The sequence below is a fragment of the Pinus tabuliformis genome, chromosome 4_2, assembly GCF_031772625.1.
Source record: "Pinus tabuliformis cultivar Carrire ecotype Pingquan chromosome 4_2, CPIR1, whole genome shotgun sequence".
Lineage (NCBI taxonomy): Eukaryota > Viridiplantae > Streptophyta > Pinopsida > Pinales > Pinaceae > Pinus > Pinus tabuliformis.
The window spans coordinates 91646190-91657901 of record NC_142304.1 but is presented as its reverse complement, the minus strand read 5'-3'; the positions used below and the strand labels follow the sequence as shown (position 1 = coordinate 91657901).

Here is an 11712-nt window from a genome sequence, read left to right as displayed (position 1 = left end):
TGTCTCGCTTCAACAACCATGTGAAACCCTTAGCCACCTCGGCATAGTTCAGAATGAATCGTCTTAAGAAATTTGCTTTACCCTGCAAACTCTGTAACTGCTGCAAAGAAGCAGGGGGAGGAAGGTTCAAAATAGCTTCGACTGTGAGGGGGTCCAGACGGATGCCCTCTCCACAGACGATAAACCCGAGCAGTCGGCCTGATTCAACGCAGAAGACAAATTTATGAGGATTGAGCCTAATACGGTAGTGTCGACAACGAAGAAAAATTTCGCGAAGATGGGAAGGATGGTCTTGGCGCTTAGCTGAATGAGCTGGAAGATCATCCAGATACGGCTATACAATGTGATGAATGTCATGAAAGACATAGGACATTGCACGTTGGAAGGTAGCGCCAACATTCTTTAAACTGAAAGGGAGCTTCTTATAGGAAAAAGTGCCCCAAGGATAGATAAAAGTGGTCTTATGTTGATCAGTGGGCGCGATATTGATCTGGTTATATCCAGAAAAACCGTCCATAAACGAGTAGATTTCGCTTCCTGCACACTCATCAATAAGCTGATCGATCAAAGGTGTGGGGAAGTTATCCTTAGGACAGGCACGGTTAATGTCACGATAATCAACACAGACTCGGATGGTACCTTGCTTTTTGTTCACAGGGACTATATTATAAACCCAATCCGTGAGTGGAATGGGGTAAATGAAACCAGCCTTGAGAAGCTTTTCGACTTCTGCTTTAATGGCTGCAGCCTTTCGGGGGTGCACAGGGTGTAGGCGTTGATGAATAGGCTTAGCACCTGGATACGTAGGTATCTCGTGCACCACTATGTTAGGGTCGATGCCGGGCATCTCTTCGTAGGACCAAGCGAAGACATCACAAAATTCGCGAAATAGATCGGTGTAAAGTTGAACTTCCTCTGGAGTGCAAGTGACTCCAATGTGAATGTGCTCGACAATCCCTGGTTTCACAGAGATGTCGATGGGTTGGGTCTGCGTAATGTTTCCCATATTTCCCTCAGAAGATACTTGGTAAACCTGAATAGGTGCTTGAAGGGGTTGGAATGGGATACACGAAGCAAACCGTTCGAGACATGCGATCATTTCTTGATGGGCAGGGAGGAACGAGGAACGGTGGTGATGATTTGACCAAGGGGTCTCCTCAAGAGACATGGTCTCTATGATGGCTTCATCGGAAGGAAATATTTCCTTTAATGGATCCGAAGTAGCATCATCTCCAAGCCAAGGGAAATGAACATATGAGTTGGGAACACTGCTCAGAAGAGCAGGTTCGGGAGGGGGAGCCGATGCAGCAACGATTTCGATGTAGTTGAGCTCGGAAGGACTCAACGGCATCACATCGCCCCAGGATTCTATTTGATTAGCGGGAGGAAGGACCCATGGATCAGAACATACGGAAATCATGTTAATAGGGGCGAGATGCGGAGGTGGGAGTGGAAAGACACCCATCAGGGTGGGATCCTTGAAGAGCCCAGCTCCCACACTCTCAAATGACTTGGAGGTATGCTCCACGAAAGGCACATTGCCTTCAGAAGAGGAAGCGAAGAAGGAGAGCTGGTCCACCATGACAATCTTCCCCTGATGGGGGAAATGAATGACACGAAAGAGGGAGGAGGCCACGGCTTGCATGGTGTATGTCCATCTACGTCCGAGGAGGAGGTTGTAGGTAAGATTAGCGTCGACAACTTCGACCTCCACTTCTACCGTCTTCCCTTCCAAGGAGATGGGCAAGCGTTGGAGGATACCGTAAGGACGGGACTCTCTTTCGTCAAAGGCTTCTAATGTCGTAGGAGACTGGCTCAATTTTGGAGAACCAATAGCTTTCCAGCAAGCAACAGACATGATGCAAGTTGAGGCACCTTCATCGATGACTGTACGATGAATCGTTTTACCATTGATGATGACCTGTATAAGGAAAGCGATTTGGTGAGGCAGTCTCGGCGTATAGCCCTCAAGATCAAAAGAAATCAGATCCGAGTCAGCTGGGTCTATGCCACCGATCGCTGATAGCAAGGACTTCGTCTAGGAGGGGCAGCTCTAGAGGACTTCTAGAGTGGACATAGCAGACGGAGCCTGAGCTAAGTCCTCAACGATGCTGTAGTGCTGGGTAGCACGAGCATTAGGGTTGTAAGAAGACTTCCGGAGTACACCTTTTGGAGGGGGTCGGATAGTCATCTCAGTGCTAGGTCTTTCGATGTGGAGAGGACTAGAACTGGACGGAGGAGCGCTAGAGGGGACCTCCGGCTCTTTCCCGGCATGAGATGGATATTCCTTTGCTCGAGTAGTGACATGGATGGTAATTGTCCCAGCCATGAAGACTTGAGAGCTGAATGAAGAAGAGGGTTGCGATGGATCTGCCACCATTTGAGTTTGCTGAGAAGGGAAAGGTTCTTTAAGCACAACAGGAGTCCCAGGAGCACCTTTCAACAATCGACTAACTTTGGACCGCTTCAGGTAGTCTTTAGTGTAGTGATCCTCATCACAGATAAGACAAGGATACTTAGGTTTACGTTTGGATCCTTCCTCGGGTGGAGTTTTAGGGGATTCTTGTTTGGGCTGTTCGGTTTTATTCTTAGCTTTCCCTTTATTTTTCCCTTTCGAGGATTTATCTGCCGTGGTGGACTGAACGGTGTTAACCTCGGAGGTACTTCCAGAATCAGATTGACCCTGAGAAGTGTTCCCATTAGAAGCATTCTATTTTTGCTTCCCAGGGTTCGCAGATGACTTCTTTATAGACGCGTTTACAGAGCCAATAACTCCATCAATAGATGGTTTTGGTGGAGCTTTGGATGTTCTGGGTCTCGGGGCGTCTGGAAAATAATCATATAAAGTACCTGACTGAGAATATACTAACTCAAGGTACTGAGCACGCGCGATAGCTTGCTCTTCAGTTACACAAGCTCTCATGGCGATGTCTCGCGCGATCGCAGGGACAAAGGAAGTCGTGAACCAATAGGTCAGGAGCTGATCAGGAATCCAAAATTTGATCAAGCGACGACGCCATCTCCATTCATGTATATGATCAGATATATGCATGGTCGTGTCCTGTTTGAGAGATGTAAGGAGATGTGTCCCTGTCTCATACCGAATGGGTAACTGAAAATGAGTTAGGAATGCCATAGCAGCAAGTTGAAATCTTGAAATGTTCCGCGATTCAACTCAATATACCACTTAGTGGCTAAGCCGGTGAGAGTCCTTTGGAAGAGGTGGAGCCGGATGGAGTCATCAAGCCACGAGTTGGATGAGCACCAAAGGTGATAAGTCATGACATGGGCTTGAGGATATTCACCAGCTTTGCCATCGAATTTTGGGCAATCACTGGGTATTTTAGTTGGAACTGGTGGCCAATATGGATTATGAAGAATGGGATCATTCGTCAACTTGGACACATCTGGAAGTTCCAACGTTGCTAAGAAAGGCAACTGAGGATTAAAGGACATTTGTGGCTGTGGAAGAGAGGTAGTACCAGGGTTCCAACCAGGTGGTGGTCAAGGATAATTTTAGGGGCGAATGTTCCCCTTTGGCGAAATTAAGGGGTTTTAAATTTTTAGTGGGTGAATATTTTGTATCATAGTACATTTTTACAAATCACCTCAAATAGCCCACCTTATTTTAAGGGAGAGGGTAAAAAAGGTAAATTTAGCCCTTGAAATTAGGACTTACAACCTTCCATTCGCCCATTTTCAAGAATAGGTTTTATTTAAGTGAATACTATGGGCCAAATACCATATTTATAAAAGAGGTATGGTAAATTAATAAAAATATAAATAAATGAGAGGTATGGTAAATAAATAAAACATTTTTTATATTTACTCCATAAGTCACCTTATATACATGTAAGGGTGTAAACAAATAAAAATATAAGTAAAGTGGAGGTATGGTAAATAAATAAGACGTCTTTTTATACTTACTCAAAAGTTATGGTAAATAAATAAAAATATAATAAACTAAAAGGTATGGTAAACAAATAAAACATTTTTTTATATTTACTCCATAAGTCACCTTATATTTACGAACACTCAAAAAATGGGTTATATTTAGGTGAAACCTATGGCCAAAATACTATGGGACAAATACCATGGACTAGATTGTTATTAATACCATGCAAAAACCATTATTAACCCTAATATTAGAATTAATAAAAATAAAAATGGCACATGGTATTGACCCATGGTATTCACCAAAATGGCACATGGTATTGACCCATGGTATTCACCTGGAATGTAGCCTATTTAAATGGGGGAATTAAACCAGCATGTAGCCTATGCTAAGATTCACTAGGACTTTACAAAGTTTTATTATTTAGTGAAAGACTCGCCAAGATCTTACAAGATTTTATAATTGAGTAAAATATTCGCCATGCTTGGTGAGAGATTCGCCAAAAAAATATATATATATATATATATATATATATATATATATATATATATATATATATATATATATATATATATATATATTATATTATATTATTGATAAAATCGCCTTCCATTTTTCCTATATACCATGGAGATTCGCCCATTTATTATATTTATAAATTTAGGGGGGGTTCTTAAAATTTTCCCTGGTGGTGGTTGCCCCCATGGACTTTGTCCAGATGGGCCTGGCCCATAAGGGTTCTGCCCATAGGGATTTTTCCCATAGGGGTTCTGTCCATATGGATTTTTTCCATAAGGATTATGTCCATAAGCAGACAGTTGACCCTGGGTCTGCCCCCCAGCACCCCATGCATTAGCAACTTGACCTGCAGGTGCAACGTATTGTTGCTGATAATTTTGATAAGGAGTGACTTGCATTTGTTGATAATTTTGATAAGGGGTAAATTGAGTTTTCCCCTGGGGTTGCTGGTAGCCATACGTTTGTTGAGCTCCATACTGAGCCTGATAAGAAGGCTGCGCTTGGTAGGAAAGTTGGTGTCGTGGCCCACCTTGCATTTGATAACCAATTTGAGTCTGGGGCCCAGAAGGATGTCCTTGAACAGGTTGAGCTTGGACCATCTGGCCGGAAGGTTGGCCTGGTTGGGTTTAGGACGGACTTGTTTGCCTAGAAGGATGTGTTTGCTAGGTACCAGGTTGTCCTTGAGCAACCAAGGGTTGTCCTTGCGAAAAAAATGGTTGAGTGGACTGGACGACCGGTTGACCTTGAGGTTGGCCAGCCTGTCCAGAAGGATGACTAAGCTGGGCAGTGGGTTGGCCTTGCTGTGAAGAAAGCTGACCCGCTTTCCCAGAAGGATGACTAGGCTGAGCAGTGGGTTGGCCTTGCTGTATGTAAGGCTGTCCCCCTTGCCTAGAAGGATACCCATGTTGGACTGCTGGTTGACCTTGTGGAATATAAGTTTGTCTAGTTTGTCCAGAGGGATAACCCTGCTGAATACCAGGTTGGCCTTGTTGGATGTAAGGTTGTCCTGGTTGTCCAGACGGGTAACCTTGCTGGGTACCAAGTTGCCCCGGATAACCAGAAGGTTGAGTCAGATAAGTAAAAGATGGACCGCCAGCGGCCGAAGGTTGTCCCTGACAGGGTTGTCCTTGTAGGCCCCCAGGTTGTCCTGGGTAAGACTGACCATAATATTGCGTCCCTTGGGGGGTTTGCACATAAGATGGCTGGCCTTGGTTAGGTGGTCCCTGAAGCTGTGCAGGCATTGCTTGGCCCCCATGGAAGGTGGTGGCATTCCAAGCAACGGATAATGGTACCGAAACCTCAAAAAAAGGTTGAGTAGGCAAGGGTTGAGAAAGCTGAAGGTATTGACCAGTAGAATCGTAATAAAAGAATGGGCCTTGCGCATACGGATCCTGAACAACTTTTCCATAGGCATCATATGGCCCCCCTTCTGGGACAGGACCAGAAGAGGGTGGAGCACTTTGTGCAGGGTGGACAACTTTTGGTGAGGGTGCCAGCTAGCCGCTACTCACTTGACCGTGAGGGGGACCAGCACCAGTGTTCAAGGCTGAAGACACTGTAACGGCACTAACAACTGGAGTTGAATGTGCTACACAAACAGTTGGATTTGTCGGAACTGAAGTGACAGGTGTAGTGTGGACTTGTGACACAAAAGATCCCGTGGTGGGAGTGACATGGGGGTCCCACATAGTCGAAGCAGGGATCCTGGCACTTACCCTATCCCTCAACGACTGGTAGAGTGGGGGGAGCGGAGAAGTAGTTGGGATGGGAGTGTCGATATTCGACAAAATAGGTGTCTCACTCACTCTAGGAGATGTCTCACCCATGTGAGAGGTAGACATTGGAGACGAAACACCAGGGGGGGTAAAAGGAATATTGTCCTCTTCAGGCTCCCAGATGGGGTTCCAATGAATTTCGTAACCTTCGTCATCCAGAGCGCGAGAGTTGATCGGTTGGATACTCGGGATAACAAGAAGAGTATCAATTACAACCTGTACCTCAGGAGCAGCGGAAGATGGAGAGCCTTGATCGCTTGGAACGGGAGTCGACGGTTCAGCCAGGATGACAAACTTCAAACAAAGCTAAGGGAATCTAACGATAAAGGACCCTACTCAAACTAACGCACACAAGATCTAACCAGGTAATGTTTATTGCGGCCAAATAAATTTTAAGACGCAAGGACACAACTTGACCTTTTCATGTTTTAAGAGTCGAGAAAAGGACAAAAAGGTGACTCTAGTCGCCTTCGAATGTTTTGTGAGCCCGAAGTGACAAACTGCTCAAGTGAGCCTTTTATTTTAAGGAGTCTGAAAAGGATCAAAAGTGACTACTCTGGAGAACTAGGCAAAAGGGTTTACCAAACAAATCTTTAAAACTGCATATACACCTTGGCAGTCATATGAAAACCAAGGACTTCCCGTACGGCAGTCAATCTTCTCGAATACTGTGTTCGGTGCGTTATGGCTTGTAAGGCGGTAGGCACGACTTCATGTCAATAAAGGATGATAACCTAGTTGGGTCTCCCCTATATACGCGACGGTACATGGGAGCTCAAGTCTGTGCTAGACCACTATCGAGTCACAAAAGGAGGAATCACCCAACCGTAGTGTGAAACAACAGTGACTAGGTTTAACGACGCCGGAGCACGTCTCTAGCCTAGACCTTTAATCAGTGAGTGTTATGTTCCAATGCATTTTTAAGTTCATTCAGTTCATTTTATGGTTGATCTTTAGTTAAGTTTCAATTTCCAGGTCCCACCGTATGTAATCTCTCACAATTCCTTAAATGCAAACTATATGTCAAAGAATATCATTTCGTTCGATGAATACTAACTACGAGAGAGTTAAGGATTTTTCAAACAAAATGACCACAAACAAGCAAGAACCACTCTAATGCAGCTAATGACAAATAAACGAAACTTTTCTTTTGTTTTGAATCACTAATCAATGAAAAGTTTCTAATTTCAATTTAACTAATTCAACGCAAAAGAGATTGTTCGTTTTCTTTTCAATGGAAAAGTGCACTAAACAAATTTTGATAGATAGTAACACCGAGCAAAAAGACGAATTTCACTCAATGAAAATACAATCGAATCCCCAAAACACCAAAACAGTCCTTCAAACCAAGAAGAAGGCACAAAGACCTCTATGAGCTATGTGATCTAAGCCCAAACGAAGCCAAGCGAAACCCAATTGAAAAATAGGCAAATCACTTGAATATGAAGAAAAAACTTTGACAACTACCGAACAAATGCAAAAGAATAATCACAATGTTGACCGGATGATCAAAGAACACAAAACACCTACGGGAGGCTCGACGCATAAAGCCACCAGATGCCGTAGGGCTAAAATGTGAAATCGATAGAAAGAGGCAAACACCCGAATGATGAAGGTCTAAAACCAGTCAAACCAGGATCAAACACACTCCAGTAATTGAAAAAGACACAACAAGATACAAATCCAAGCTCAGAGGGCTTGAAGACAAGCGAATTGAAAAGTTGACAGGCCTGGCGCGACTGTCAGGCTGCAACTCGTGCTTTTATAGGATTGGCGCGGGTTGTCTTTGAGCAACTTGCGCCAATAGCGCGACTGTAAGGCTAAAAAGCGCGCTAATCAAGTTTTCTAAATCAAAAACAAAAGCAAGCAACCCAGGGCTTGAGAACAGTATCTAGGAAAACCAGGAAGCAAGAAACAGCAAGAAGTCCAACCCGGAAAGCTATCTAAGCAATCGAAGCAAGAAAAACCAAAGAGACAAGACAAACTCCAAGTTGTTTAGTCCGTAAACCAAACCGGAGATTGACTGAAGTGGCGTTGATCTACTTCACTAATGCACAGTAATAGCGTTTCGAAGGCTACCTGGCCGTACTTCAGGCTCCGTCTAAAGTTTACAAATCAAACAAAAAGATCTCCCCAGCGGAGTCGCCAAATTGTTGTGGAGGTAAATCCTCTCTGCGGATAGAGACGATCCCCACTAGCCCAGATCGGGTCTAGCAACAATCACACAATGCTATCACGCAAGTTCCTAATTGCAAATAAAATTGGATGGTGAGAACCTACTTGGATTCCAACGCTAGTGTTCGTAGAAGAGATGTCGCCCTCGTTCCTTTGCCTTGGCCGGTCACAATCCCCATGATCTCCGTGATTTGACACCTGCACATACAAAGAACAACACGAATACAAGCATAAAATCTAGTAGATGCAATTATATATCAGTCAGAAAAGATATAACTCAACATCAATCATAGGACAATGAGAGTGGAACCATAATGATAGTCATCTATTATTAATAAATAACAAAGAAGAATACAACCATTGTTCTGACGTCAAATCCTCCTTTGGTTGGGTAGTAAGCTACACAAGTCTTGCAAAGCTTGTTGGGATGAGGAACAAGCCTCTCTCTCTTTGGGTGACAAGAATCTCCTTACTTAGATTTGGCCTTATGGGTGCAAAGAAGGCTCTTGCAGCTTCAAACTCTCTATCACTATGCTGGAACTAGAACTACTGTAACTCTGACTATTGTGACTAGCTTACTCAAGGCATAGAGGCAAGCTTTTATAGATAGAGAAGAAAGAGATAGGATCAACCACATTATTCATGGGATTGGCTTTATCACTTGGAAACTTTGATGAAAGGTGGCAAACCACTTTCCCTTCTATGGAGATTCGAAGCCAAACCATCCTAGCTCAACATGGATTCAGTTGGTGAATGGGTTGAAGAGAACCTTCGGAAGTTTGTTGGTTAAAAACTTTACTCAATTCAGTTGTCGCGAGTGCGACTCTGAGGCAGAGCGCCAATGGCGCGCCCTTTTTAGAGGATTTCCCTCAATGGCGCGGGCAGTGAACTGTGGACCCACGCTAATGCAAAAAGAGTTGTTTTCATGGGTATTTTGTAGGAGATGTCTTCAGGGCAAATGAAGTCCATACTTAGAGGAATTAGATGCAAGTGGTTTCAGGTCATGTCACTTTTCACAGGTCCCGGAATGAGTCCTCCAGTGTGCGGGTAAGGGGTAACAGGGAGGGTGACAAACGGAGAAAAATTGCTGTGTAATAGGTGCATTTGAATGGAATTTGATGCCTAGATAGACGTGCCCTCAACCAAGGCCTCAGGTGCCAATTGCATTCAAAAACTCAATGATTCACAGGATTCTGCAATTCACACTAAGTATCACATTTTGCTATGTTCTTCATCATAACAAGAGCCAAGATATCCATTGTCAAGAGTCATTTCCACGTATTACTGAAAAATCTTCCACAACACTGAATAGGGGCACCCCCCATAAAAAATGTAAGGCTGTCGTGGCGGAAAAAGTCGTTTGTGCGGACACAACTGACCTCCCTAGGAGTCTAGACTCTCTAGCGACAAACAAGACAAAATGGAGTGATCTTTCTCTAAATATACCTTTTAAAACATGAAAACTACAAGTGTTTAGGCTTACCTTATTCCAAAACGCTGTTGTTGTAGTCCGTTCTTGCCGATCCGGATGAGCTCCTCCTTCATGTCAATTCCTGCAACCACAAACAATCAAACAATTACCAAGCACTTGCATTTCATATAATAAAACATATATTCAACATGCAGACCAAGGAACACATGAAATAACTCATTAACACAAGCTATTGAGAAAAATAAACCAGTTTGTATTAATAACGAAACAAAGAAACTCTTACAACCTGGCCTTGGTGTTGTGCAAGTTCCTCCCAGGGTCCATCAAGGGTTTTCCTCTACTTTGACAAAGCTCACCCACTTCCAAGTAGAATCAAGCAAAGACAATCTCTCCTCACAAGGTTCTAAATGGGAGTCCTAATTCCTGCAGCGTTTACCCAAAGAAAATGTATAGCTCTAACCTCTCCTCCCTCTGGCTCAATGTCTTTATTTATAGTGCTGTAAAGAGGTTATTCAGGTCCACCATCAATGGGATAATCCCCCTCTTTGGGTGGGATAGCTCCCTTATTGATGGGATAAGTTCCCCCTTAATAGAGATACATGAACCAACTGGAGGCGCATCCATTTCATCAAACCGACCTCTAGAAGGTTCTAGAAGTAACCACAAGTAACTTTTTTAAGATGAAACTCGCGCATTTTGCCTTTTACAGAAGGACGCACCTGTCCCTTAACATACAGAGCGTCCATGGACGCAGCTTTTGTGAACATGGTGAGCGTCCCCGCAGGTAAGGCTAGAGAGAACCTGCGACCCCAGAGATAAACATATTTTTTACAAGACTTTCTCTCTTCTTTGAGTTTGAGATGGATAGCAGAGGCATAAGACTTGCCTAAGAGGGTAGCATGACTGTTGATTTGAGCCATACTAACTGTAAGTAGTCATGGTGACATTTTTTAGTATAACAGATTGCCCCCTAAAGTGCGAAGCCTGGAATAGATTAGGGTTTTGTAATTCTAGGAAGGGTGAAGCGCTTTATCATTTCAAGGATTGTCTTGTGGATGACCTGGTTGGAACCTGCAATTTTCAACACAAAATACATGTATAAGATTATATCATCACTGAGGTAGGCATTCCCATACTCAGATTCAAAACTTTAACTAATGGACTAACTATTCTGATACAGGAATGATCTTGCAGTACATCATTTTTTATAGACTTTCGTAGACACAGTATGGACGCAGCCATCTGTTTATGATTAGTCTACATAGATAATGAATACAAAACTCCTCGCAGCCTGGATGGTAGAAACTAGATCCAGGGTCTTCACTTCTACTTCCCGAATTGGTACGATTCTAATCATGTGATTAAATGATTTGATGTCGAACATGTTAGAAACCACTTGATTACCAGTCGATGATGTAAACTGTTAACAAGCGTGAGAGAGACCACCAGTAATGTCAATGGTTCTCAAAGTACCAAGCACAACCCGTGAAATGTGAATAGATGTTTTGATGTCGAACACTTCACGGAATCCTTTGATCGAAAGTCAATGATGTAAACTGACGTCAAAGGCGAGAAACCTGCCATTGATGCATGCAGACTTCAAGGTACTGTCGATTCCTAAGTCATCTTTCTAGATAATGTGTCGATGTCGATAGAAAGCGACCCGTTGCAGGCAAGCCTGCAACACGAAATCATTGTTCAAGTTGAAGAAATGTTGCTGTAAGGACTGACTCAGGGATGGTCAAATGGATGACAAGTATTTTGCAGATGAAAGTTTTGCTTGCAGACCTCTTGAACACATAACGACACGACAGATGGTTTGGTGACGAATAACTCAAAGTTAATCCCCGGAACCCGGTTAAAGACTTTCAAAGTGGTTTGGTCAACTGTGAGGTAAAAGATTTCCCAACCCAGGT

At 43.5% G+C, this 11712-nt stretch overlaps 1 non-coding gene across 1 annotated transcript; it reads right to left on the bottom strand.

Annotated features, from left to right (window-relative positions):
- Nucleotides 1-9480: 9480 nt before the first annotated feature.
- On the bottom strand, nt 9481-9634 carry LOC149168437 (5.8S ribosomal RNA). The gene has a single exon (XR_016259975.1). It is a non-coding gene; the product is annotated as a 5.8S ribosomal RNA (ribosomal RNA).
- Between the last annotated feature and the right edge of the window lie 2078 nt (nt 9635-11712).